Below are 25,142 nucleotides of genomic sequence, written 5' to 3'. Positions count from 1 at the left end.
GAGCCGCTACTGGGGTCTGAGGCACTGCAGAAAGTGGGCCTGAGCCTCAAGAATCACGGTGCTGCAGGAACCCGTCCAGGTAAAGATACCCCCCCTCTCTGAGGCTTGGCTCGCAGCCTCGGTCGGCTGAACTGACGAAAGGGTAGGCAGAACCCGGCATAGGGAGAGGCGGGAGAAGCAGCCCGGCCTAGTCCGCACCGGGCCGCGGAGTGGCCATACGCCGCTTCCCGACCAGGCTGCGAGCCAAGCCGCAGAGAGGGGGGTTTATCTTGTGATTTTGTCTTAGTAATTAATACTTTTGCTCTGTCTGGCCCTGAAAGGCTTCTAAAGTGATAAACTAGTTTCGTTGTTAGCATATGACACGATTTAATAATAGAGCATGGACAAGAAAAATGTAGGTTATTTCTAGATAGTGCCCGTCAGTTTTCCTCTTTTCCTTAGAATACTCTTTGCAGTTAATGCACTTAGATAGCTCTTAAAGCTTAAAAGCTGAGTATGTCTCTTTTTCACCCGTCACTAGCTTTGTCCATTAGATTTTGGGTTGGTAAGAAGTTTTAGGATATGGAGCAGTGGGAAGAGCAAGCAACTTTGGTTAAAGTGATAAAAACCAATGGATCAGGGATAGTGCTGAAAATGGGAAAGAATTAGTGAGGAAAAAAGTAGGACAGATGAATATGATGCTGTCTATATTTTAATAAACTAGGGTAACCGATTGCATGTAATGGGTAAAGGGTGAGAGTAGGTTGGGAAATTACTTTGTTCCTTTCTTGGGATGCGTTAGAGTTCATAGTATTAACCAGCATTGGGAAAAGTTGAAAGATGACCAACTGTTATTCTGCTTTTCTTTTTTTTTCATTAAAGGTTTAACAAGGAATAGCCAGTCTGATAAACCACATATGCACATAATCGTAACTATAAGGGCATTGCCCCTCCCCAAATTTCCTTTCATACCAAATGTATTACTTTGTATTTGTGTATTTACAAAAATCTCATTTTGAGGCAGAAGTTCTGTTGATTATTTTATTTTTAATATTAACTTTTTGAGGAAGACACACTGGCCTAAATGACTATACTCAGAGCTAGTTGGATCTTTATAAAAGTTTCCTGATGAACTCAGTCTTTAAAAAAGAGGCAAAGATGTTTATATAAGTTAAACCATTGTTCTTAGAAGTAGGACCTCACAGTTGGATGTGTTGGATAAAGTTGTAAACAAGCTTTTTAAAACTCAATTTTAATAAGCAATATAGTTAAGTGGGTACTATATACGCAGTATCACTTAAGATCACTAGATAGTGAAGGACTACTTTTGACTTGGAATTGTCTTGTGATAGCACTTAACATGGATTCAAAGATTACCATATTTCAGATAACTTAGAATTGGAGGTAGTATACTCTGGGAAATTGTGTTAAATGACCAAAAAAAGTGGCTGTAGTGATGACGACAATACTGATGTCAAAGATGTATGTGAACAGTTTGGGTGAAATTCTTATAAGCAGTAAGAGTAGAAAAAAATGAAATTACTAAATATATTTTGTAATTTAAAAATATGTGTGATTAAATTAATAGGCATTGACTATTTGATTACATACCAAAAATTTGTATATTCAAATTGGCTAGAACACATTTGTTTTTGAAATTTTCTTTGAGGAAATGGAAGATACCTTATATTTAGGATTACCATATATTTTAGATACAATAGAGTATCTTGAAGACAGTGCTGCCTAAGATCTGAATTGAGAGAATAAGCCTTGAGGGGGAAAAAATCATTGCAAATACATAATAATTTATTCCCTTTATATCTAGTATCCTGATGTAGCCTGTATTGTGCTTATGGTCTATAGGAAGTGAAAAACACTTGACAGATAATCACAAATCAATAATTACAATTATTAATAAGCTAAGGACACAATAAATAGAGGTTTTCTGAGACCTGACCTAAGTCCAGGTGTCAGGTTTGCTTATGCAGCAGTAAAGAAGGTACTGCAAAGCAGCAAAACGTTAAGTAGCCTCAATGAAAAATTCAAATAAGAAAGAATGCATTGTGCATCTGCTATATGCCAATCATAGAAGAATATAAAAGACATTCTAATACTTCTCTAAAAAAGTTGTCAAGAAAGTCCTTTTAGTTTAGAGGAAATGACATTTAAGCTGAGATCTGAAGATTGGGAAGGAAACAGTAATTTGAAGAACATTACAAAAAACATGTACAAACTCCCTAAGACAGCCAAACTTGGCATTGGAAGAACTGAATGAATGTCAGTGTGGCTGGAGTTGCATAGTGAGGGAGAAGGAAATGGGAAAAGATGAGTTCAGCAGGGACTGGATCCTGCAGGGCCTGGAAGGCCATTATAAGCAGTTTAGTTTTCATTCTAAGTGCAATAGAGATTATTGAAGGATTTTCAGTAGAGGGTTGACATGATCTGACTTATATGTTAAGATCTCTCTGGCTACTGTATGAGAAATATAATGTGGGGGGTTGGGCATGAGTAAAAGTAATAATCTTAGAGTTGATGGTAACCTGTACTGAAGTGATAACAGTGAAGTAGGAGAGAAGTAGATGAATTAGATGTTTTGAAGATAGAAATTCAAGAGATGTTTGGGAGATAGAACTGATGAGACTTGGAAATTGATTGAATGTGTTTATTGGGAAGGAATCAATAATTATTGCCTGGATTTCATTAGTGGCGTGGGGAGACAGATTTGAAGGAGGACACTAAAAAAATTCCATTTTAAACAAATTAAATTGGAGATATCTGTGAGATCACTAGCTAGAAATATGGAGACATAATCCCTAATCTTTTGAGAATCCTAGTTTTGTTGGTGAGATATAAACGCTAAACAGGAGCAATTGGATAATTTTACAAATCAGTATGTATTTAATTGCATGGATAATACTATAAAGGAAATCAGGAAACAGATCCTTGTAGACTGGGAAAATGGGAGAGGCTTCTTGAAGGAATAGAACTTAAACCCATAGGAGGATGGTAAGTATTTGAATTGGGAGAGAAAGAGAAAGACTATTCCTGGTGTGGAATGGCTTGAGCCAAAGCCTGAAGTTGAGCGTGAGAATGGTGTTTAGGGAGAAGACAGTAAAATTATTACCTTGACTGGAATGGGAATTGCAGAGCAGAAAGAGTTAAGGGTTTGCTACCCAGGTAGACTCAGATTGTAGGGGACTCATCCAGGCTGAGGAGTTTGGATATAATGTATTGGTAATAAATAACTTTTTAGGTTTTTGAGCAGAAGAATTATGTGATGAAAACAGTGCTGCAGGAAGGATTATTGTCTGGCGCTATTAGGAAGGAAGGAAAAGACAAGAAGAGTAAGGCAGACATTCAGGCTAACAGAATAATCTGGTTACATGGTAATGTAAACCGGGGTTTTTCAACCTCAGCACTACTGATATTTTGGCAAGCTACTTTGTTGTGGGGTTGTCCTGAACATTGTAAGTTGTTTTGCAGCATCCCTAGCTTCTGCCCACTAGATGCCAGTAGTCTCCCTACTTTCTGTTTGTGACAACCAGAAATATCCCACAGACTGAGAACCACTGATGTAGACTAAAGTTAAAGGAGTTCTAGAAATAAGGTTGTAATTTACAATATAAAATTTCCAGTGTTTTTTTTCCTTTATACCTTTTTATAGTATCCATTTCTTTTGTAGTTAAAAAAAAAAAGGCAGCTATTTTCTTTTTTACAAAAACAAGAATAACAAAACGATGTATGAGGTTCACCTTTAAGTCCAAATTAGTACAACTTTTAGTGGTTTGTTTATATTTAAAGTCATTTCATAGTCAGGAAAAGCTAGCAAGTAAGAAAGTTTGCAATTTTTCTTTTTAACTGGGAAAATATAGACAACATAATATTTCCCATTTTAACCACCTTCAAGCATAAAATTCAGTACTTTTAATTACATATGTAAAGTTGTGCTATATAACTGCCATTCTTGACCAAAACTTTTCTATCACCCCAAACAAGCTCTACACCTGTTAAGTATTAACTCCTCATTCCTCCTCCCCCAATCCCTGGTAAACTGTAATCTACTTTCTGTCACTATGAATTTGCATGTTCTAGTTATTTCATTTGAGTGAAATCATGTAAAGTCTGTCCTTTGCATCTAGCTTATTCAGCTCAACTTGATGTCTCCAACGTTCAACATCTTGTGGCATTTATCAGAATGCAGAATTATTCATAATGCTTCACTCTTTATGGCACACTTTTACCACACTTTCAGGTCAAGGCCACCTGGAATGGGTGGAGTACATCTCCCTCTAATCAAAAGTTATTACTTACAGGGTCCTGCAACAGTGGCTCAGTTGCAGAATTCTCTCCTGCCATGTCAGAGACCCAGGTTCAGTTCCCAGAGTCTGCCTATGCCAAAAAAAAAAAAAAGTCAATACCCACAATCGGATGAATCACATCTCTATGGGAACAATAAAAAAGTTCCTATCTGTTCTAGTTTGCTAGCTGCCAGAATGCAACACACCAGAGATGGATTGGCTTTTAATAAAAGGGGATTTATTTCATTAGTTCTTCAGAGGAAAGGCAGCTAACTTTCAACTGAGGTTCTTTCTTATGTGGGAAGGCCCAGGGTGATCTCTGCAGGCTTTCTCTCCAGGCCTCTGGGTTCCAACAACTTTCCCCAGGGTGATTTCTTTCTGCATCTCCAAAGGCCTGGACTGAGCTGCAAGTGCTGAGATGAGGTATACTGAGCTACTTGGGCTGTGCTGTGTTGACCACTCTCTTTTAAGCACCAGCCAATTAAATCAAACATCATTCATTGCAGCGGGCACGTCTCCTAGCTGACTGCAGATGTAATGAGCAACAGATGAAGTTCACATACCATTGGCTAATGTCCACAGGAACAGAACTAGGCACCTTCACCTGGCCAAGCTGACACCTGAACCTAACTAACACACCATCCAAGGATTTAACAAATGAATATGAGTGCTGAGTCATTAAATTGATATCTCTTTTAGTCTCCAGTATATTAGTGTGTCTAGAAGTAAAAACCTAAAAATGTGGAATTGTAACCCATGTCAAACTCTGAAATATGTTCCATAACTAATTGTGGTACTGTGCTTTGAAATTTATTGCTTTTTTGTATATATGTTATTTTTCATAAAAAAAAAGCCAATTGTGATGATTAAAAAAATATTTAAGTCTTCTAGCTTCCTTTATTCTCCTGGAGCAGCTGGAAGGAAAAATCTGAGAGGTTGGTGTGGCAGGACAGATCCCATGACAAACTCTAGGATCTGTCCTGTTACTACATGTTGAAGAGTGCTTTGAAAACTTGTTTTTTTTCTTTCTTTGCTTTGTATATATGTTATATTATACAATAAAGAAGTTAAAAAAAAAAGGTTCTTGGGGGGAAAAGAAAGTTCCCACCCATCGATATTGAATGAGGATTAAAGGATATGGTTTTTCTGGGGTTCACCACAGATTCAGACTGGCAGAGGAAGTATAAGTCCTCCATTTTTGTTCTTTTTCAAAATGATTTTGGCTATTCAGAGCCCCTTGCTTTTCCATATGAATTGATGATTGACTTTTCATTTCTGCAGAGAAAGCTGTTGGAATTTTTATTGGGATTTCATTGAATCTGTAAATTACAGATTTACAGGTAATACATTTTTTGATCCATGAACACAGACTATCATACCATTTATTTAGGTCTTTAATTTCAGCAATATCTTGCTGTTTTCCATGTATAATTCTTTTATATATCTTTTGTATTCCTGGATATTTTATTTTTTTAGTTGCTATTTTTTTTTTTATTTCCTTTATTCATTGCTGTTGTGTAGAAATCCTACCGTTTTTTTTTTGTGCGTTGATCTTGTACCTCATCACTTTGCTCAATTCATTTATTAGCTCAGGTAGCTTTCTTGTAGATAATTCAGGATTTTCTATGTGTAGGGTCATGCAATTTATAATAGGGATAGTTTTACCTCTCCCTTTCCAAACTGATGTCTTTTATTTCTTTTTCTTGCCTAATTGCTGTGGCCAGAATTAACTACACAGTATTGAATTGCAGTAGTGAAAGCAGGCATCCAGTCCTATTCCTGATCGCCTATTACCTTTCATAGGGTGAAAGCGTTCAGTCATTATTGAATATGATGTTACCTGTTGGTTGTGATTTAATTTTTATGCTTTTGATATATTATCTTTTAAATAAATGCAACCTGATTCAACCCAGTAATTTAATCAGTAGGAGTTCTCTTTAAATATTTTTCCTATTGGGGGAGGGTCATTGCTCTGTTTTGCTTTGTAACTTTCTTTTAGCTGCATTTCATCCAGCTGGTTGATGTGTAGAATTCTAGAAGTGATACAATGAGTGCTATGCTTTTAGGGGTCAGCCTACAGCAGCAGTTGGACAGAGGCAAATGAATAATCAGGGAACTGATTTTAACCTTGCTCATCAACTGCCAGTTTGTAGTTCCATAGAAAATAGTCCATTCTCTTCCTGCCTCCCAAGAGATGCCATCACTAAGGAACTTAGTGGTGATGGAAGCTGTATGTGGGATTCTCAAAGTGGCCAGTTTTACTTCTGGGATCCATGGGAGTTTGAGTTGACTGCCATCATTTTCTTTCTGACACCTTTAAGAATTTGTGATAAAGGAAAAATTTTGTCCTCAATAAAACCTCATTTTAAATTAGAAATGGATAGGGCCTTTGGATATGATTCTTTTTTTTTTCTCCCTTTCATTTCTTTAAAAAATACAGAAAAAAATTCAAAGTTCTAATATGTATGGCCTTACTATATATGTGTCAAATTTCCCATGGTGATCGGTAGTTCTAAGGTAGCTGTTGAATAATTTGGGTCTTTAGTGGTGTATGTGTTACAAAATATGCAATTGTAGTAAATATGCTTGGGAGATACTGTATTATGAAAACTAGAAACTAACCTATTGAGTATATTGAGTTTGTTCATATTGATATGAAAGGAAGACCATTTATGTGCCTAATGTGTGCTAGTCAGCGTATTATCACTGTAGATACGTATCATTTCATTTAATCTACATCACAACCCTAAGAAATAGAGTCCCATTATTAAGATGAAGAAACTGAGGCCGAGAAAAGTTAAATATTTTCCCCAAAGTCACACTGCTGGAAATGCTGGCACACAAACTTTTTTTTCCCTTTTTGTGTGCCTTATGGTGGGGGTCACATTTCATTATTTTTCCACGGCAGCACACAAATTTGAACCCAGGTTTCCAACATCAAATCTTGGGTATGTTTTTTCTCATACTCATATGTTCTTTCACTTACAATAAAACTAAACAAGTAGGTTCTTAGAAAATCCCCAGATTTTATAAAGGAATTATTAGGTAGTAATTATTTGCTTTACAAAATAATTCTATTTGCCACAGTTTCTTTGAATAGAGACTCCCAGAGATCCTTTACTGTTAGATATATAAGAATACAGAAAAATTGAAGGCTAAAACTAACATATAAAAATATTAAAAATGAGAAGACTCCAGAAATGGAAATTCGCTTGTCTATTCATTCAACTTAAATTTACTAAGCACCTACTAAAAAGCATATAGGAGATGCTGGGAGTATAATAGTGAGCAAAAACAGATGTGGTCCCTGCCTTAATGGTATTTATATTGTATTGAGGAAGGCATTAGTCAAATGCTCCCCTAAATAAATGTAACATTCTAGCTGTGAAAATTATTGCAAAGGAATGATACTTGGTGCTATTACAGTGTATAATAAGGATATATACCTTGATCTGGGAGTCCCAAAATGCCTTCCCTGAAGAAGAGATCTGAAAGATGACTAGAATTTAATTTGGGTGAAGAGAGGAGTATGCATACATAAAAGACAAGTGGTAGGAGTGTAACATGCAGATTTGAGGAGCTGGAAAAAGCCCTTTGTGGCACAAAGAGCATGAAAGAATATGGTACGAGATAACACTGAAGAGATAGACACAGGCTGCACCAGCTACCTAGTTTGGTGGCTTTGGCTTTTATCCTAGAGCAATGAGATGCCATTGAAAGATTTTAAGCAGAAGGGTGATATCAGACTTGATTTGTGAAAACTTCACGGGGCAAGAATGATCATAGGATAGAAAGGAATTCAGGGAGACCATTTAAGACACTATTAAAGTAGTCCTGGCAAAAAAAAAATGGTATGCTTAAAATGTAAATGTTTATGAGTTATCTTCCTTTCAGTATTACAATATAATTTAAATTAATGCCTTTTTAAAAACACTGTGGTTAACATATATAACATAAAATTTGCCATTTTAACCACTTTAAAAGGTACATTTCAGTGGCATTAATTATGTTCACAATGTTGTAAAACCATCACCACTATCCATTACCAAAACTTTTTCATCAACCCAAATTAAATGAGTGTCATTTAAAAAAAATTTGTGGTAACATATATATAAATATATATGCTATTTTAAGTATATGGTTGAGTAGCACTAATTACATTCACAGTGAATGAATTACATTCACAATCATCAAATGCATGTCAGTTTGAAAGATACTTACATGCGTGGTTTCAGAACCCTAGAATATGCCAAGTCTGGTAGAACACACCAAAAGACCATATCAGTTTTTATAGGGGTTTAGGCTAAATTCTATTCTGGACTTTTACACACCTATCTAGGAGGTAGATGTTTTTATCATTATTTTATAGATGATGAAACATAAATGAGTGTCACTTTGATTAATAAATGTCAAAGGAATCCTCTTTTTTGGCCTTGGATTAGAATTGGAGGTCATTCTATACATTCAAGAGATAATTGTTAAGTCAAATTAAATTTGAATACCCTTTAGTTTATTGTTTTCTGGAACCACTTTTTAAAATTATTAACCCAAATATTGAGATTCTCTTACATATTTCTTTTTATATATCACTTTGCCGTGTTGTAGTATGAAGGGCATGCAGGCTCTATTGCAGTGATTCTATAGCATATTTAAAACCTGTCCTAATATTCAATCCCTTGCCAATCCCATGTATTTGTTCTAAGGTTCTGCTTCCCAATTGTGTAATAAAGCAAAAGCACTCACAATGGCAATGACTAAAACAGGTGTCTGCCTATGAAATAATGCCTGGCTTGTATATAATTTCATATTGTGAGTAGAAAGCCAGAAACACAAAATGGTAATGCTTTGTGCAGCCCACCCGAAGAACTTGATTTTCTCAAATTGGGTAGATACTTTTGTTGTTGTTTTTTGTGTTCTGCTTTGTTTTTATTACTGTTTTACTGGAATCAGGATTATGTAAAAATGAAGTAGGTGCTCAATAAATGCTTGAATGGATGTTTTTCAAAGTGGTAGGCATATTGAAATGTTAAGATACATGACCAGAATAGATTGGAGGGAAACATAGGACATGCTCTAGGCTGGCTGTTAACCAGAAAAATCTGGATATGTTCCAGATAGATCACACCATTAAGAGAGTTTATTACCCTAAAGTCTAATCAGCTCCAGTTCTTCAGTCAGACTTTGACCCGAATCTACCTACCAGACAGTGCTTTTTTTTTAGTACAGCTCAAAATTTTTAATGCGTAGCAAAGGTACAAGCTTGAAGGAAGATGAACACAGGCATTCTCCAAAGGAAAAGCGGTCTAAGGTCAGGATCCTTGCATTATAAAAGCTGGGGGGGAGCTGTTCCCCCTCTGTCTATGCTAATAAGGGATTGATGAGCTATACTTTTCATTGGTTCCCTTTTAGGTACCAACCAGAGTGAGGGCTAGGTGTGAGAGGGCTAGGTAGGTGTGAGGGAGAAAATGGAACCTGATTTTTATTATTAAGAAGTTGCATTCTCGGGCAGGTCATGATGGCTCAGCAGGCAGAATTCTTGCCTGCCATGCCAGAAACCCGGGTTCGATTCTGTGGTGCCTGCACATGCCAAAAAATAAAAAAGAAATTGCAGTCTAGTTATTTAACCAAATCTAATAAACAGTGTGATGTAAGAATATAATAAAAATTGTCTAGAATCTCATAGGAGGGAACAATTAATATTGCATGGAATAGAGCAATGAAGGCTTCATGACAGGCAGGGGAACATGTAAGGTGAATTTTCAAAAAAGGATGACTCAAACCTTAGGAAATAGAATTAAAGACAAAGAATAGCCCAAGGAGAGGCAACAGTATAAGCAAAGACTTTGAAATATGAAAATGACGTGAGTCTTTAGGGACTAGTGGAGGATTTTTCTGATTCTAGACATAGGCAGCTTTGGTGAGATGTGAAAACAGAACTGAAAAAAGGGAGGTGAATGCCACATGAGATTTAAATATCTTACTCCAAGGAATCTGTGCTTCCTTCTGTAGATACTTGTTTAGGAAAGTTTGTGGGGCTATCTAGAAGGAATTGTTGGAGAATTTTGATGAGGAAGGAAGAAATGAGGATAATGATGATGGCGGCAGCTAAAACTTATGAATAGTTATTAAGTATGGACTAGAAACTATTACTTACTTTACTAGAGTTTTATGTTTTAAATGGAGAAACCAAGACTTAAGAGACATTGATTTGCCCAAGACACAGAACTAATAAGTGGTAGAGCAGGAATTTGAACCCATGCCTCCCGCTATAGTCTTCTGTCTCCCTGTGATGATATTTGTGTTTGAAGAAGATAATTGGGGGACAGGATGAATTACACCAAAATTTACAGGTGGGAAGACCATTTAGGAGACTTTGGAGTTTAGGAGAAAGAAGATTCTGTTTTGGATTGGGACTAAGGGGATATATTCTAAGAACCTTTCTTTAGGATCACTTCTGTAAATGATGAGTAGGTTCATTGATCAACACATTAAAACCTTGTTTAATCCATTAATTGAATTACTGGCTGTGCTGGTTTGAATCTATTGTGTACCCCAGAAAAGTTATGTCCTTTAATCTTCATTCCATATTGCTGGGTGGTATCTTTTTTTTTATTGTTTCCATGGAGATGTGACTCACCCAGTTGTGGGTGATAACTTCTGATTAGATGGTTTCCATGGAGTTGTTTCTCCACCCATTCAAGGTGGGGTTACTTACTGGAGCCCTTTAAGAGGGAACCATTTTTGAAAAAGTTTTAGAGCCACCAAAATCAACAGAGCCAATAGAATGGACAGAGCCCCTGGGAAATCATTGAAGAGAAAGCTAGCAGATCTCGCCATGTGCCTTCCCAGATCTCGCCATGTGCCTTCCCAGCTGAGAGAGGAACCCTGAACTTTATCAACCTTCTTGAATCAAGGTATCTTTGCCTGAATGCCTTAGATTGGACATTTCTATAGCCTTTAATTTGGACATTTTCATCGCCTTAGAACTGTAAATTTGCAACTTAATAACTTCCCCTTTTTAAAAGCCATTCTGTTTCTGGTATATCACATTCCAGCAGCTTGCAAACTAGGACACCACCATATTAGTTACTTAATGTATACTTACCTGACATCTATGACTTTGTATTTTTGAATTTTAAGCAAGGAACGTCACTCCTAGCCTTGGTAGCAGCAGTTCTTCCCAAGGCAGTAGTAATAGTCTCTAATATGCAAGACAGACCACCTTTCTAGGTCAGTAACTTGTCTTTACCCTTTTCTGTATCCATATTCAATTCCACAAATATTTATTGAGCACTTACTATGTATCGTACTCTAGTATTGCCTCAATCAGTTCCACCTTTGGTTACCCGTGCTTAGCTAAAACAGTGGTTCTTAAAGGACCGGGATAACTGAACCCCTAAAAACTGTGTGTAGATTTTCTGTATGTAAGCAAATAAGCTTTTTTCTGGGGAGGTGCATAGTTTTTATAAGTTTTCAAAAGTGTGTGTTATAGAAAGAAGAGAACTACTTGTTCATAATTGTACTCCTAGAGTCTAGAAGAAACATGGCACATAGTAAGGTACATAGCTCTGAACTATGGTACTGGACTATGGGCACAGCAGGCACAGAGAAAATGGGACCACCCAGAGCAACCTAAGTTGTCAACACTCACCCAGACAGAGATGACAGAGGTATATGTGGCTGAAACTTTCACTTTTAACTCTCCTTCTGCTTGACTCACATCATCTCAAGGAAACACTTTTATAGAAAGGATTGTTGGATAAAGGCTTTAGTATGTCTCTGTGTGCAGGGCTCTCCCTGGGAGGTTTAGTAAGTAGGTGAGCAGTTTTGAACAGTGGCATCTAGGGTACCATGGAGCAAATCCAGCCTTTTACATTTATTCTTCTGGTAATAATTTCTATTTATGTGTTTCCTGGAGCACAGAAAAGAGCAACTTCCTGGAGAGGATGCCACAGAACAGGTAATTATTGAACAGTGTAAGTTGGAAGATGAGAAGTTTTTAGGTGGATGGGGATGAGGTGAGTGTGCCTGGCTATGACGATTTGAAATTATTGTGTACCCCAGAAAAGCCACATTCTTTAATCCTCATTCGATATTGCTCAGTGGAATCTTTTGATTAAATTGTTTTCCATGGAGAAGTGACTCACCCAATTATGGGTGGGGCCTTTTGATTAGGTGGTTTCCATGGAGATGTGTCTCCACACATTCAAAGTGGGTTGTTTACTGGAGTCCTTTAAGAGTGAACCATTTTGGAAAAAGCTTCAGAGCTTCAGAATTAAGTAGGCCAAATATTCATATTCAGATGAATGTCTTCAGGTCTCAGGTAAATATAGACATATTACTACAGTTCTTGAAGAAGCATATAACTACCTATGTACAGGATACAACTGGAGCTATAAAAATATACAGTGATGTTTTCTGACTCTGTTTTGCTCAAAGTTTGGAAAGCAAAGAGAATAATATATTTTAATTAAGCCCAATGTATTATATATTGCATGCACACAATTTTAAGATCAAATATAGCACCTTCAATAAAATTCATACTTGCTAGGATCCAGCTGAGACTCCTCTGCCAAAAGGGTGGTTTGCTGGAAAAGCTTGAGAAGTGATAAAAGTATATGTTATCCTCCCAAATATATTTTTTTTCCAGAATTACACTCCCTTTAATTGAGTTGCGTTTACCTACCATGTGTATGTTTTTAAATTGTTAGGATACTAATCATACTGAAGAGTTAGGATTTTACTTACACTGAAGTTTTATCATTTGTGAGAAGAGTTATATTTTTCAAAGATCATTTAAACCTAAAACAACCATATAAGATAGATGTGGGATGCATTATTCTATTTTCAGGGAAGGGTTTATCAACCAAGATGGAATGTCAAAAAATGTATCAGTAAAAATTAACCTCATTATGAGACTTTTAGTTCTGGCCATGATAGCGTAATGTTTATCAGCCCATTCTGCTGCATACAATATAATACCAGGAAAAACTGGAAAACAGCAGGTTCAGTGTCATAATCATCAAGAGAAAAGAAAGATGAAAAATAAGCTCTACATGCAGTGTAATTTTTATCAGAGAGCACTTTCCATCCAAAGGGAAGTGGAGCCCAAATAAAGAACAGCAATCACACTGAGTAAAAGAGACAGATTGGAGGTCAGGGTTTGCCAAGGTGTTCTTGTCTGCTGAAGCTGCCAGAACGAAACTCACCAGAGATGGATTGGCTTTTCATAAAGGGGGGGAGGTTATTTAGTTAAAAACTTATAGTTCTTCAGAGTAGAGGCAGCTAGCTTTCATCTGACGTTCTCTCTTACACGGGAAGGCGCAGGGTGATCTCTGCTTCTCTGCTGGCCTTCTCTCCCGGCTTCTGCATTCCCACAGCTTTCCCCAGGGTGATTCCTTCTACATCTCCAAAGGTCTGGGCCAAGCTGCGTGTGTGGAGATGAGGTATGCTGAGCTGCTAACAGAACAAGGCACCCTCACCTGGTCAAGTTGACACCCGAACCTAACTACCACACAAGGTATCTCTAATTGAATCATTCCATAGAATCAGCTGGATTCTGAACTTCACAAATGAGTGAGTGTCCTCCACAATCTTTGTCTAAATTCTAAGCTGTGTGTGCAGAAGAGACCACAGGCCTTGTGGAGATGAGCTAGTGTGGAGTTATGAACCCGACAGAGTCTCTGGGTGGAGAGGTGCCGTGATACACCATACACCTTATCAGCCAGAGACCTGGCAGAGACCTTGTTGAATGCCCTAGATGTTCTGTTGGAGCTCCAGAATTACCACACTTGAGGAGCAGGGCTGGTTACCCTATACTCTAATCAAACCCCAAACAATCAAGTTGAGACAACCATAAATTCACTGATTGCTAGAGCAAAATTAAAGACTTCTGCAGAAGACAACAGAACTATTCCATAGTGACAGAAACTAGAACAGTGATTGCCTCTGGGAGGAAAGGTGAGGACAGTTTGGGAAGGAAAATGAGGAAACATTCCCTGGAATAATGGAACTATCTTGACAGAGGTGTAGCTTAGCCAGGTCTAGGCATTATCATCAAATGCTATACTTAACTCATCAAACACTATACTTAAAATCTATGCATTTCATTGGATACAAATTATACTTTGAGAAAAATGTTTAAATTCAAACAATACATAGGTAAAAGGAGCATTTTAAAAAGTTATTCTAAAAATTTCCATTGCATCAACTTTTTGCTGCAGAGAGCAACAAACATGAACAAAGAATAAGCAAATCAATGAATAAAAAAACTTTTTAATAAATGCATGCAGTTAAGTAAAAATAATGCAATAAGTATATGGAAATATGCAAAGGCCAGAAGCAGGATCAAGAACAACAGACAATTAATTAAAAAGAATTGATGTTTGTAATGTTCAAGAACCAAGAAGTTCTGAATATAATTCAGACTCCATAGTAAAGCAAAACATAAAGAAAATATGTGCATTATAATACAAGGCATACAGTAAAATATGTCTCAAGTGTTGTCTAGATAAAGAGTAATACAATCTCAGAAGAAAAAGAGAAGATATAAAGAAGGGTTTTATCCAGATGACTTAACTTTAAAAAATGAGAATAGAATCAAAAAGGAAAATAACTATCCTGTTGTCCACGACCATCATGGCCTGTAGTTGCAGCCTATCCCTGAAGAATGTGCTATCCGTGATGGCCTAGAAATATTCATGCATTTCCCAAATGTCCACACTGAGCTTCCAGTCTATTATCAGTATCACATGTTCAATATTCTAATTATCTGGCAAGTATCATAAAACATAATAATTAGGGGAAAAAAGTAGCCCATTTATTATCTAGTGGCATCTTCTAATTTCCTTTTGCTTTTAAGAGAACTGTTAGACTAATTTTATTTTCTGCTCTTCACTCAGACTGCATATTTCAATTTTGCTCTCACCCTGGCAACCCCACCAGAGATCAGGCAGTGAGAATTTTCTCAGGCTACTTCTAAGAGCCAAAGAGCAAGAGGAAAATTCATGTTAACCCTTAGTTCTTGGGTTTGAAATCATAGGCAGTTTAATTTAATCAATAGGTTTAATAATAGAGGAATATATGTTCTGTTTTGTTTTTATTAAAAAAATTAGATTTTTCTAGCCACGTCACACTGAGAAAAAAATTTGAATTCCTTCTAAAATCAATTCCTTATTTCTGTTTGTACAGTATATTAATTATTGAACTTGAATTTTATATTGAATTAATCTAAAATAGATTGCTACTTTTTTTTTTTAGATTGGAACTCTAGACTTTGTACATTTCAGGTGGTTCATATATTATTATGTCTTATACCAAACCATGTGGAATGTTGTAATAAGCTCAGATGTGAACATGTGATAAAATGTTTGTTGGAATTAATTTAAATTATTAGTGGCATTCAGATTCACTGGATGAATTCTTTATTTCAAATATCCACTGGAGATAATTATTTAGGTTCTAAATTATGGATTATCAACATTTTGCAATATTCTTATTTTGAACTTGTGCCTTGAAATAGTCAAGTTGAATATATTCTTACTCAATTTTCAAAAGTAATATTAGCAAAATGTTGAGAAAAATAAATTTTGACTTTATGACTACTGTGATAATTCATGCAGTTTTAATCTAAGTTCTGTAGCAAAGATACCAAAAATATAGGGATGTAAGCAAAACAGAATTTTCTGTCTCATGTTTCGTCTCTCTTCTTTTCTATATAAAATGGTCATAAGAACCAGCAGTTGAGCATTACCATTCTCAACACAAGATTTCCATTTCTTGGTCCAAGGTGACTTATTCCACTTCTCACCATCTCCCAGGGGCAGCAGCTGGAAAAGTAGACAGAAGGGAGCCTGTGCAGTCCTTTTAAGAGCACAGCTGTTTTATGGGTCGTGTAACACTTCTTTTCACATCTCATCTAGAGCTAGTAACTTGGCCACATCTAGGTGAGAGACAGGTGGGAAATGTGGCCTTTTATAGCTTGGCCAGTACTATGGAAGGAGAGGGAAAAGGATCCTGGAGAACAACTTGGAGTCTGTCACCCAAATACATGCTTAGACACTTCTTTCCACACACCTACTTCCCTTACACACAAAACACTATATTTTAAAGTCCAATTCAGAAATTGTAAGGATAGGAAAAATACATCTCATTTTTCAAGGTAATAAATCAAATTCTGCTGCATGGGAATTTCAAACATTCTCTGTCCTGGCAATGAAATAGTTTCTTAGATTAAACCTTGGTTGTGTTATCTGGAAGGGATTTCTTTGTTGCTTGTCATTTATAGTTCCCGTTTCTACCCCCCACTCTGGACAGCCTCCTTTGTCCATTATTTTTACAATGAGGTCTGGTTTGCCTGTGACGATCCTGATTTATACTCATTGTTCTGGTATATCAGAACTCAATGAATGAATTCTTTATTCTAAATAAAGAATTTATTTTATTTGATCCCCCTTATGATCTCCTTAAGAGAATTGAATAATATTCCCTCACTGGAGGACGCACATATTTTGTGGCCTTCTACAAGACTAATTGAGAGGCTCAGGTGTTGCTTTAAAGGTCAAACATATATTGGCTTTTGCAGATCTTTTGTAGATCAATACAATTCACTATGAAGCTGTGTCTGCTTTCAGTCTAGCTGTTTACAGTCAGTTCCATGGGAAAACCACCATAACCAAAGATCTGATCTACAAGACACCTTGCTAGCAGTCTACCCTCTTTTATTCACTGGTCTTTGCCTCAATGCATTTTGTGCTTCCTGAATTTAATGATGCCTCCTTTAAAGCTATTGGAAGACATTTATTTAGCTGAGAAAGCATCACACCTACTCTAACCTTTAAAACTAGAATAGACTCCAAATAACTTCAAAGTTTTAATATGAGTACTTGAGGAAAAGTGAGGCCTATTTATTGCTAAAATTGCTTCTTTAAACTCACTTCTTAAAAATAGATCAAGTTGGGATGTGAGGTTAGTTTGGTGGTAGAATTCTTGCCTGCCATGTGGGAGAGCCAGATTCAATTCCTGGTCCATGCACTTTCCAAACAAACAAAGAAATCAACAAAAACAAACAAAAAAATTCAACAAATGGTGCTGCAATAATGGGATACTCACATGGAAAAAGAATGAAATGTGACCCCACAATACAGTATACAAAAGAAAAAAAAAGCAATAGACCAAGTGCATCCCTCTCATAGAACTTTGTACAACAAGAAACAATCAGCATCTCTCAGATTTTGTGTTTTTCAACATTCTTAGTTTTCCCAAACTGTTCATGAATGTTGCATGTTCTTTTGGCAAATAGTCTGCTTTTTTAAGGAGTGCAAGTGATAGTTTTACCAATGTTTTACCCCTGCATAATAAGGACCACAAGCAAATCAGCGTTATTGCTACCTGCTACCCAATTGTTAAGCCAATGCCTGATATTGTTTATAATGGTGGAGCCCCACTGCTAGTAACCAAGTTATGTATTATTTTAAGAGTTGATCTCACCTATATGAAATACCTATAAAAAGCAAATTGCACAGAGATAGACTGTAGATTATAGGTTACCAGAGCCACAGTTGGAGTTGGGAGAGGAAAAGTTATTACTTAGTGGGCACTGAGTTCCGTTTGAGGTGACAAAAAAGTTGGAGTAATAGATGTTGCTAACACCAGCACAAATTATGAATGTGATTAATACTACTGACTTGGACACTTGAAAGTAGTTAAAATAGGAAATATTTTTGTATATATGTTGCTACAATAGGAAGTCTTAAAAAGAAGAGAACCCAAAATCACATTTTATGCAAGGTATAATTTTACGGTTGATAAAATAATCCAGTATTTTATCAACCAGTGCTTGTCCCAGTCTACCATTCTCAGTATGTGACTTCCATCTCTAGATTCAGGGAAGCTGCTCTTTCTCTTGCCATGGTAACAACCCTCAGAAAGAAAGAAAGTGCCAGAAGATGGCGTGTTCACTCCCTTTAACGACAAAAGCCAGAAGTACTGATATAACCTCTGTTTGAGTTTCATTGTCCAGAACTTGGACACCTGATCGAGGGAGGCTGGAAGGACAGTTTTTAATTGGATGAGCGTATGACCTATTAAAATTCTATTACAGGAAGCAATTGAGAACAGATGGTGGGCAACACCTCACAGCCTGACACTCAACAGCATAATTTAGAGACATATATAAATAAAACAGAAAATGATTTAATACAGAGAATATCACAAAAGTAATGAAAGGAAGCCAGAGGTGTGAGCTCTAGGCAGGATCTCCTGGAAAAGCCACTCAGAACACCGCAGGAGTGTCACCTCAGCATTGAGGCCACCGCTGGAACTATCAAGTGTGAACTTATTCCACTTATTACAACTCACAAATCAGAAAGCTGGGAATTAGCTGCCACCAGTACTTTTACCATAGCTGCTTCTCAACACCAAGGGACATATAGAGTGGACATGGGATATGGCTTTAGAAATCAAGATCTCGATTGCCAAAGGGAAAAATAAAGCCAAAAGTGACACAAACACTACTTGTGTCCATGTTTCAAAATCTGTGCAAGCGTATCTTATTGGCAGAAGCTGATTCTCATCCTGCCCTATGGTTGTGACGGCCTATGGAAAGCGTAATTTTCAGCTTTTCAGAATGCAGTGAGGTATGCACCCAGGAAAGGGGGGTGTTTACCAAGCCAATCCACGGCATCCACCACTGTCACTAAACAGTGGGTACCCCAGCAGAGCATATGTTGTTAAAGCATAATCCAAATGAATAATGAATGAAAAATGAATCATGAAGAAAAGCCCCAAACAATGGCTCAATAGATACTCTTAAATGATTCTTTCATCTGTTTGTATTCTTTAGTAGTGGAATAATCCTTTAAAATAAAGTATTGGATTAATTTCTCAAAAAAAGATGTGAAGAGACTCTGAGTAAGGTTTGGAAATATCAATATCAATTTCTTGCTACTTTATACTCAATTTTAAACAAGTAATTTCTGAAGGTCTAAAAGTTATATCTTTCTAAAACTTCATATTCTTTCCCTCCTCTGAAACTACAGTGAATGAAAGAATAAGAAATTTACTTTTCATGTAGCAACAATGTAACCAGCACTGGATTTCCAATTAATGTGATCGAAGCATTCCCATTTCTTTGTCCATTTCCTATATTTGAAATAGAAGTATACAAATAGCATCATATCTGTATTTGCAGTCATTTGTTTTCAACATGGTACTAACTAGGTTCAGATGACTCTCATTGACGGTAGGGATGGGGGAGGAAGTCATGGTTGTAAGCTCCATGATGGCAGGGACTTGTCAGTCTCATTTACCACACTGTACCCACCACCAAGTAGGTGCTAAGAATCCAGTAGGTACTCTTATATAAGATTTTTTTATTTAATAAGTGAGGTCTTGCAAGAGTACAATCTGACTAGCAAGGACATTTATAACTTTATCTCAGAATGTGTTCTGAAAGTTAAGGCAGTTTGAACAAAGAAACTATAGAAAAAACAAAGTAGTTTGTGTGGACTTGATTTCTTAATGCAGTGAAAAGGAAAGTTCTAGGAGGCTTTACATCAAGACACTTCAAACTCTTGTTTCTAACACTTTTTACACTTTGTATCTTACAAGAAAATGCATAGACAAAATAACCCAAAGTAATATTAATACAGGGAAACTGAATAAACTGGCATTGGAATGATTGATTTTTTTTGATTTGCAATTTTACTGTTGAAGGCTGATCATTTTGTCTTAGATGTTTTGCTTGAAAAAATGATTAGACTACTACCAGGTAAAGCTTTGTTTTTTAAAAAAGTTGTATGCATGGGAAGGTCATGAAAAAGTAAATTATAGAAGTGATATAATTATGAGATTTCATTTTTAATTGAAAGTTCTATTAAAATAGGTAAGCAGGTATCAACTGAGGACATAGAGGAGATTGGAAGTATGTATTTTCAAAGAAAACGAACAACGTACATGTTGGTACCTTTTCTTGATAATGAATAACAATAACCAGATGGTGCTAACCCTGATCTTTCATTCTTATTGAGATTAGATTGTTTCTTTTTAATCTGGCTCAGCTCTCTTAGCTCCTTCTCTGAAATATACATGGGTCCGCTCTAACATATGGTAAGAGATTTTGCAGGTACAAAAATTTCAAATTTTTCATGTTACTAATTTGCTAAAAATTACTGACTCATTTTAGGAATTAATTTAAAGAGATTTTAATTGTTAGCTCAGATTTACCAAGGAAAAACTCATTACGTGTGTAGTGATTTTTAAACCCCTCTACCTCTCCAGAATCCCCACATTAACCATTTTAATTGAGGGTATTACTAAGCTATAAAGGGGCGATTGTTTTCCCATGTGGCTCCACCTCCATTTTTAGTTTATGTTTCTGCTCTGCCTTAACCTTTCACACTTGTTGAGTGATATAAGGTAAGGACTAGAAAGAAGGAATGTACAACATTGAAGCTTTTGTATTATAAATATCTTTTCATAAGAGCACCGAAAGAGAATGTGGTTCTCAATTTTCTTTTCTCTGTCCTTCTGTCTGATTTCTTTCGCAATCTTTAAAAACTGATACAAAATTAAAAAGAAAGAAAAAAGAAAAAAATGTAGATTTTATAAAATATTTTTGGTAATAAAAAAGCAATCCAATTTATTTTTGGTTTCTAAAACTTTCCCCAGTAAAGCAAGCATGCTTCTTGCTGAACCTAGCTTATAGATCCAGTTACATAATTTCATGTAATTTATAATTCATGCTGTCCCAAAATCTCATTTTTATACAGCAGCAGACTACCAACAATACAACTACTTAAATATACTTTCTTGCTGGTCATGTAAAGACTCATCTTTTACCCTTTCATTTCTAATATGATTAATGAAAACTAGCTTTGAACATAGATTTTCTATGTAGGTTCTGAGGCTGAACATACAAAAATTAACATTTTCTTAAACTAGAAAACAAAGTGGACATATTAAATCCTAATTAAATGAAGAGAATAACTTGAAAGTCTAAACCAGAAGCCTCACCTCTGCCTCTGTGAGTTGAAACCACTAGTTCCATGTCCTCCCCTAAACCCCACGCTCAAATGTATGAGCAAAACTAGTGTTTTAGTTTGCTAGCTGCTGGAATGCAATATACCAGAAATGGAATGGCTTTTAAAAGGGAGAATTTAACGAGTTGCAAGTTTACAGTTCTAAGGCCAAGAAAATGTCCCAATTACAACAAGTCTATAGAAATGTCCAGTCACAGGCATCCAGGGAAAGATACCTTGGTTCAAGAAGGCTGATGAAGTTCAGGGTTTCTCTCACAAGTGAGAAGGCACAGTCAGGGCTTCTCTCTCAGCTGGAAGGGCACATGGTGAACATGGCATCATCATCTGCTAGTTTTCTCTCCAGGCTTCTGGTTTCATGAAGCTCCCCGGAAGGCGTTTTCCTTCTTCATCTCCAAAGGTTGCTGGCTCATGGACTCTCTGCATCTCATGGCTACATCGTTCTGCTCTTTCTGAATCTCTTTCTCCAAAACGTTTCCTCTTTTATAGGACTCCAATAAACCAATCAAGACCCACCCAAATGGGTGGAGACATGTTGTCACCTAATCCAGTTTAACAACCACTCTTGACTAAATCACATCATCCAGGGAGATGATCTGATTACAGTTTCAAGCATACAGTGTTGAATAGGGATTATTCTACCTTTATGAAATGGGATTTTGATTAAAACATGGCTTTTCTAGGGGGCATATTTCCTTTCTAACCAGCACAGCTAGTTTAAAGATAAATATTTGTACCTTACACATGTCTTTTTCAAAAATATTTTTTGTTTGCAAGTTGTTGCTCCGTACCTTTTGGCACAAATTCTGTTATGAACAGAGAAGTTAATCCATTGTTAGATTTTTGGCTTCCTGTATTTATTATGTAGGTGCCAAATCTTTTTACATATAACCCTCCAGGGTTTGATGAAAAATAGAATCCTAAACATGCCAAACCTGCCTAACAGGAATAAAGCTTCCAATGGAAGCATCATATTCCCTTGAAGTACAAATGTTTTAGCTTGCATGAGCATATTTGACTTTTGAAAAGAATTGAGATGTTTCATTTCAGGTAAATACGTGCTTCAGGTAAGAGTTTGAAACAAATGAGAGCTATTCTTAACTAAATGCATAAGCGAATATTTTAGTTCAAATATATGATTAAGGAAAAGTAGCTCTTGAATTATATTGTGAAACTTAAATGGTGTGTGGGTCTAAAATCTAATTTTGTGACATATTTTGAAATAAGTATATCTGGTTTGTAAATATTTTCCAGAATCTTCAACCTTAAAATCTTTCCTGAAGAATTGACTATTTTTCCTGCCTGTCTGTCTGCCCTATTTCTTTTCTCCCCTTCTCCCCCTCTCCCGTGTTCTCTCCTCCCTCTGTCTCCTCCCTCCCTCCCTCTCCCTTCCCCTCCCCTCCTCTCCCTATCTCTCTCTCTGTTTGCCTCTCTCTCTCTTTTTTTTACCTTGATGAACTGTCATATTCCTTTGTAAGTTTGAGTCAGTTTCCAACATCCCATCATTTACATTTTCAACATTGTGAAATATCTGCTACAGTTCTTCAAATGTGAAGTTTTTTCTAGGATCCATTTCTCTAGGAATCTTCCTCACAATCACTTTCCTTATTTATGTTGCTAAGTTCATTTTTGCCAAGTTCCTCTGATTGTGCACATGTATAAAAATTAACTCAAAATGGAACATGGGAGGAGCCTGCATGGCCTCGCTGGGCTCCTACCCTAACGTTGGCTGCTGCCGCCACCCCCGGAGCTGGTAGGAAACCCCGGCTCTGTGACTGTCACCCAGGACGCATGCAGGGGACGATGGCACCAGGACCCTCGGCCGCAGCTGAGAGGGAAAGGCCAGGCCTGGGCCTACCTGGCACAGTGACACACCATCCATGGCCCTGTGTGGGGGAAAGCACCCTCCAGGGAGGACAAGGGGTGGGATGCCATGCTGCCTGGTAAGCAACAGTCCCCGTGAGTTTTTGCTTTGGTTCTTCTACAGCAGGTGACAAACCCTTCCTCTCTGCCCCTCACCTGATGCAGGCTAACAGGCACTTTCAGTGGACATGAGCGGTTGGCAGTTTCCATGGTGAGTTTTAGCTGCTCCAGAGCTGTCAGCCTCACAAGTCAAGCGTGATATGAGATAGCAGAGGTTTCCTTTGGGGAACTCCCATCTTTCTTCACCAATGTGAATCAATTATAAAAGAATCTCCTGAGCCACCAGGTCAACCCACATCTTCAGTCCCCAGCAGGAATGTGGAGAAGGTAGTAGGACGGGGTGCTTAGAGAATACTGTCTGGTGTTTCCCGAAATGTTTCTAAAATTATGGCCCTTTACCTGTGATAGACCCTACCAAGTGAATGGATGAGAAGGCAGGCTCTGTAAAGGGAAACGGTCCTGGGACAGGGCTGTCCTGCCTGACCCTTCCCCCATCTCTAGCCCTCACTCTGATTCCTGAGCCTACATCAACAGGGTTTTGGAAATATTCTCAAACTGAGATTAACATCGAAATATATTCAGTACAATAGACAACTAGAAGTTGACCACCAAAAGGGCTCCTTCTAGAGAATATGCACCAACTTTGCATAAATATACAAAATCAGGCAATACATTTCACCAAGTCTAACTGCCCTTTGAGATCCCAGAGATGTTATTTCTAGGAGTGGAATGTGAAGGAAAGCTGCGGCCTCTGGCTGCTGGAACATTCTGGCTAATTTGGACTCTCACTTGCAGGTGTTGTTGAATGGCATACGAATTCTACACTGATTCTTATTACTTGATACCAGGAAATAAATTCTAATGTGCTCATCCCTCAAATCTGCCTTTCAAACTGCCCCCCATGCCCAGCATGGGGGGGGGGCAGTTTGAAATATCCTTGAGACATTTCTTGAGGAGAATCATTTGCCTTATGTGTTGACAGCTCCCTTCATCTTGATGGAAAACAACGTGCTTTTGGAAATCTGAAGATTTAGAACCTAAGAGAGAGAACCAGCCCTGGTGGAGGGAACTGATCAAGCCTAGAAAGCTTAGACATTGTCTAAGAGTGTGTCCCAGGCGGTACTCATGCCGAAAGTTGGCAGGGCAGGATGAGACAAATTTCCACCCACCCAGTGTTGCCCACAGCATTAGCAGCACAATTCCAAGGGAGCAGGGGCAATGAATCTGTCTCTCATGCCTGACCTGATTCCCCAGAGGATTTGGACAACCACAGCAGAAAACCAGGAATGAAAAAAAACCTAAACAATGAAGAAGAAATTGCAACCTCTACTGAATCAACAGCATCACATGGGCACTGTGGACAGATGTTCCTGCCCATTTTGTATGAAGGAAGGTAAAGCTGGTGGGGGGGGGGGGGCAGAGGACACCTCAGAGGTGCTTAGCAAGGAGCCGTGCCTGGGGACTAGCCTCTCCCCCTCTGGGCAGTATCAGCACCTGGAAGCCTGCTGGCTGGGGACCAGACTCTGCAAGGTCAGAGGGGCACACACTGGGTGAGTGTCAGGCTCCCTTGGGGTCACAGGGGCACATGCTGGCTGAGTCAGGTGCCCTTAGGCTCACAGGGGCACATCTTTTTCCCCATGGCACCTCCTGCAAGTGGGTCCTGGTTTCTCACGGCATGTTCCTGTGGGATTGGATGGGGTCTGGGAGGGAGCTCCAGGGATGTGGAGTGGGAACACAGGCTGAAACTGGACACGTGTGCAGACCCCTAACCCCACAGCAGCCCCCATCCCTTGTGAAGGTGATGGAGTCACCTGGTGATGTGAGAGGTTGCTGAGCCCAGGCACTGGGCCCATGACAAGAGCAGCACAAGGGCATGGGACACACATCGCAGCAACTTCCAGGAATG

The 25,142-nt window shown here is 37.8% G+C and overlaps 1 long non-coding RNA gene across 1 annotated transcript; it reads left to right on the top strand.

Annotated features, from left to right (window-relative positions):
* Positions 1–11: 11 nt before the first annotated feature.
* On the top strand, positions 12–19,452 carry LOC143686959 (uncharacterized). The gene is made up of 2 exons (XR_013177322.1): positions 12–79; positions 18,379–19,452. It is a non-coding gene; the product is annotated as an uncharacterized LOC143686959 (long non-coding RNA).
* Positions 19,453–25,142: the final 5,690 nt, after the last annotated feature.

This window comes from Tamandua tetradactyla, chromosome 6, assembly GCF_023851605.1.
Source record: "Tamandua tetradactyla isolate mTamTet1 chromosome 6, mTamTet1.pri, whole genome shotgun sequence".
In the NCBI taxonomy this organism is placed as follows: domain Eukaryota; kingdom Metazoa; phylum Chordata; class Mammalia; order Pilosa; family Myrmecophagidae; genus Tamandua; species Tamandua tetradactyla.
The sequence above is the reverse complement of the archived record's forward strand: the minus strand, read 5'-3'. Positions and strand labels throughout refer to the sequence as shown.